The following is a 4,999-nucleotide window of genomic DNA, read 5'->3' as shown; positions in this document are numbered from 1 at the left end:
ATTCGCAACTTTAAAAAGAAGCTAACAGCTATAGGAATCTGGAAATAATATCCCCTTAACTCAAAGGACTGATGCATTGGTTTAAAAGGGGTTGACTTTAAAGCTGGTATGTGAGTTTACTGGGGCCATTGGCAGGGATGTTAACAATTTATGGAATGCATTTTTGGAAAGGGTTAGGGGAAAAAACATGTTGTGTCTTACAAACCCAGAGTTAGGAATACAGCTCTAAGGGGTGAGCATTAAATATCAAGCTTTCAGTATGCATAGTTTTTCAGGGAATCAGTTTGCTTGCTTTCTTCTTCTTTTCTTTTTCAGATCTTACCCAAAGGATCAAATTCGGGCCATACCGGATGTGCCCAAATCATTTCCATCTGATGCCCAGGATGGCCCAGGAGGCCTGGCCTTAAGGAGCAGCTCCCAGTGAGTACTATTTGTGAAGGGACCAAGGTAGAACCACATCAGTTGTTTCTATCTAGCCTGGTCCTACGCCCTGCTAACATCGTCTCACTGGTTTTCCCCTGTCAGCTAAGGGTTTTGTTGTTGTTGTTGTTTTGTTTTGTTTTTTGGGTTTTATTTTTATTTTTTTTTTTAGTTGAGTTTAAGAAATGGTCTGCCGTTGACATTCTGGGCATCGATTAAAATAAGGAAAAAGAAGCCTTTCATTTGTATTTCATTTTCCTCCCACCCTCTCTCTCCCCCACTGTGTAAACGACATGGTTCCTACAGAGTAGAGTTTATTTATAACAGATGGGTGAATTGAGGCACAGAGAGGTCGACTGAGGTGCGCTGGCTCTGCTTAATTGTTGGGTAACAAAGAAAGGGCCATATATAGATCTCTCTGTCCAGAACAAAAGCCCTGGTCACTAAGAGTGTCAGAAGGAAAACACCAGGCTTTTTAAAAACCATCTCTTTGTTGCTGTTTCTGAGAATGCCGCTTGGAGCCCACCTGCCTGGCCCCAGGTTTTCACGGCTCCCCAAAACACAGAGAGTCTTTTAGTGCTGTGTTCACCTCCGCAGTGACCAAGCATGATCAGACAAAATACACCTGGCAGAAGGAATTCCAGCTGCTCCTGAAGGCAGCAGTGATTGCGTCAAGGGTGGAAATTTAACAGGGAGGCAGTGTCTAACCCGAAATGACACAAGGAGCTGCGACTGGCAGCCGAGGCACTGGACCCAGTGTGCACAGAACCTCTGCTTCTGCTGGGACAGAATCTGATGGGAGAGGCTTGTTTCATCATGGACGGTGGTCCTACCTCAGGAAGGGCCCTTAGATATCCCTTTATCCAGCCCACTCGGTGGTTTTTCTTTTAAAAGACTTTTTTTTTTTTAAATTTATTTTTAGAGTCGTTTTAGGTTCACGACAAAATCGAGAGGAACGTGCAGAGATTTCTCATATATATTTCCCTTACCCCACAATGCGCAGCTTCCCCATTGTCAACATCACTCCACGGCATGGTGCATTTGTTACCAAGGATGAACTTAAGTTGACGTATCATAGTCACCGAAAGTCCATAGTACCTTAGGGTTCATTCTCAGTGTCATACATTCTGTGAATCTGGACAGATGTATAATGACATATAGGCATCAGTATAATCGCATACAGAGTAGTTTCATTACCCTAAGAATCCTCTGCGCTCTGACACTCGTGTCTCCTGCTCGTCCCCGACCTTTGCGACCACAGATCTTTGTTATAGTCTCTGTAGTTGTCTGGAATGTCTTTGAGCTGGACTCATACAGTATGTAGCCCTTTCAGATTCTTTTTCTCACTTAGCGATATTCGTTTAAGTGTCCTCCATATCTTTTCGTGACTCGATAGCTCATTTATTTTTAGTGCCGAATAATATTACGTTGTCTGGACGTACCACAGTTTTTTTATCGGTTCACCTACTGAAGGGCATCTTGGTTGCCTCCAAGTTTGGGCGATTATGAATGAAGCTGCCGTTAACATCTCTGTGGAGGTTTTGACGTAGAAATAAGTCTTCCGCTCCTTTGGGTACATATCGAGGAGCACAGTTTCTCGATCGTACGGTAAGAGTCTGTTTAGTTTTGTAAGAAACCACCAAACTGTCTTCTCAAGTAGCTGTGCCATTTTACATTCCCACCAGCGATGTGTGAGAGTTCCTGCTGCTTCCCATTCTCATGTCATTTGCTGTTATCAGTGTTCTGGATTTGGGCCACTCTAATAGGTAGAAAGTAGTATCTTGTTTTAATTTGCATTTTCCTAATGACGTAGGATGTGGAGCATCTTTTCATGTGCTGCTTTGCCATCTGTATATCTTTATTGGTGAGGTATCTGTTAAGGTCTTTGGCCTATTTCTTAATCAGGTTTTTTTTTTATCTTTGGTTTTTGATTTTAAAGAGTTCTTTGCATATTTCAGATAACAGTCCTTTATCGGATGCATCTTTTGCAAATATTTTTCTCCTGATGTGTGGCTTATCTTCTAATTCTCTTGATATTGTCTTTCACAGAGAAGTTTTAAATTTTAATAAAATTTAGCTTATCAATTATTTCTTTCATGGACTATGCCTTCGATATTGTGTCTAAAGAGGTATGACCACGCCCACGTTCATGTTGGTTTTCTCCTTTGTTATCTTCTATGAGTTTTATAGTTTTGTGTTTTACATTTAGGTCTGTGACCCATTTTGAGTTAATTTTTGTGAAGGATGTAAGGTCTATATCTAGATTCATCCTTTGGCATTCGGATGGCCAATCGTTCCAGCACCACTTGCCGAAGAGATCGTCTTTGCTATATTGTATTGCCTTTTTGCTCCTTTGTCAAATATCAGTGAGCTGTATTTATCCCCTATTTCTGGGCTCTCTGTTCTGTTTCCTTGATCTATTTGTTTCTTCTTTCACCCATACCACGCTGCCTTGATTACTCTGGCCTTATACTAAGTCTTGAAGTCAGGTAGCATCAGTCTTCCAACTTTGTTTTTCCCCTTCAATATTGTGTTAGCTGTTCTGGGTTGTTTGCCTCTCCATATAAACGTTAAATCAGTGTGTTGATATACATAAAATAATTGCTGGAATTTTGATTGGGATAGCATTGGATCTTTGGATCAAGTTGGGAAGAACTGACATCTTGACGATGTTGAGTCTTTCTATCCATGAACATGGACTATCTCTCCATTTATTTAGGATGTTTAAAAAGGAATGGTGGGAGGGGACATCTTCGCTTTTACCTGCCCTTAGTGGGAAAGCTTTGAATTTCTCAACATTAAGTATAATATTAGCTGTAGGATTTTTGTAGATTGTCTCTAGTAATTGAGAAAGTTCCCCTCTATTCCCAGTTTACCAAGAGTTTTAATTGTGAATGGGTGTTGGATTTTGCCGAATTCTTTTTTCTGTATCTATTGAAATGATCATGAGATTTTTTTTTTTTAGTCTGTTAATCTGGTGGACTTTTTAACATAAAGTTTTAATACTGTGAAAAAATATTATTTTTAAAAATAAGGTGTTTCTATCATTTAAATTATTTGTTTTTGCTATTTAAATCAAGAGACTTTATAGAGAGACTTTTGGTTTTTTATGTCAATCTGCTCAGTACTTGTCATATTTCACTTTCTAGAAATCAAATCACATCAAGAAAAATGCCTGACACTAAGAAAAATGCCAAGTAGCACATCCCTACTAAAGTGTTTAAACTTTCTACTTTGAAATCATTTTAGAAGTTTCAAAGGAGTTGCAAAATTAGTGCAGAGGGTTGTTGTGTATTTGTCACCCAACTTTTCCCAATGATTACATCATACATAACCATAATATTTTATCAAAACTGGGATATAAGTTTTGGTTTTACAGATGACAAATATGGAAGCTTGAGAAAGCTGGGCAATTTGCCCAAAGGCACACGGTGAGTGAGCTGATTTGGTATTCCCCCAAAAGGCACATCCTTCATCCCTCTGGGGCAGGCAATGGGCAGTTGGTAATATCAAGACTGTCTGAGTCCAGCTTCTGCCTCTGATGAACTGGGTGATTTTGGAGAAGTTCCTTAAACTTTCTAAGCATCGATTTTCTCATCTGTAAAATGGAGATAATAATAGTACCTACCTCGATGGATTCTTCTAGGGACTGGGAGAAAGTGTACACAAAATGCTTGGTACAGTGCCTGACTCATAGCACAAACCTGGTTTCACTGGTGGCTTCTGTTCCTGGCACTGTTCTAGGTACTTTCTATGCTAAATTTTTCGATCCTTATCCCCTTTCCCGTTTGCCCTGAGGATACTTGCCAGCGGCACTTGCGGCTGCAGCTTTTATCCCGAGATAACTCGTAATTTACAGTCCTAACCTTACCCCCAAAGTTTGCCATGAAATAGCTTGCTTTAATTATTATTTTTGCATCGTTTTAGTATGTCAATAGTCTTTGGAAACAAATGACATCATTCTATTTATAGTATTCTGTTTTTAATATTCGCATGTACAAAATATGTTAATTCTCAGTTACTGAAAATGTCAAATCCTAGAAAATGTGGCGTTCCTATGCGTGATGTTAAATGAATGCTGGTAGTGAGATACACTCTTTTGTTGTTGTTTAAACAGGAAAAGGATTTAAAACAACTCTAGAACACATCATCATCATTATCTTACCAATGAGAAAACTGAGGCACAAATAGGTCACAGACATAGTGAGGGACGGAACTGAGACTCAAAGTTAGGCAGTCGTGGCTGAGGGTTTTTGCTTCCAACCTCCCACAGTCAAGACTTAATGAGCAGCAGTTGCTATTCCAGGGCACTGCCTTTCACCTGGACTCTGGCCTGCTGAGGTGGCTTCTCTGAGCCATCTCGCTAGTGCCACCTGTGTGTGAACTTGAGTCCGGGCAAAGATGCAATCCCAAGGCACTTATCATTTGGCCACCATAAGCCCAGTGGTTAATGAGCTACTGGGCTGACTTCGCTAAGCTCTTGGGCCTTGAAGGAGCTCAGCAATCATCCAATTCAAAGATCCCTACCTTTTCCTTACCAGAAACTCTTTTCTTTAACTCCTTCCTTTTCTCTACCTCT

The 4,999-nt window shown here is 40.2% G+C and overlaps 1 long non-coding RNA gene across 2 annotated transcripts in view; it reads left to right on the top strand.

Moving 5' to 3' along the window:
* Positions 1-4,999, top strand: part of LOC105291638 — a 12,884-nt gene extending 7,885 nt beyond the window's left edge. The window contains exons 4-5 of one of the 2 annotated variants that reach the window (XR_002780177.1): positions 316-420; positions 4,538-4,999. This is a non-coding gene — a long non-coding RNA (uncharacterized LOC105291638). Of the gene's footprint in view, positions 1-315; positions 1,598-4,537 lie in introns of those variants that run through there. The other variant, XR_002780176.1, reaches the window with a different exon arrangement.

The sequence above is a fragment of the Pteropus vampyrus genome, unplaced genomic scaffold (assembly GCF_000151845.1).
Source record: "Pteropus vampyrus isolate Shadow unplaced genomic scaffold, Pvam_2.0 Scaffold48, whole genome shotgun sequence".
Classification (NCBI taxonomy): Eukaryota; Metazoa; Chordata; class Mammalia; order Chiroptera; family Pteropodidae; genus Pteropus; species Pteropus vampyrus.
This window is presented reverse-complemented; position numbering and strand designations above follow the sequence as displayed.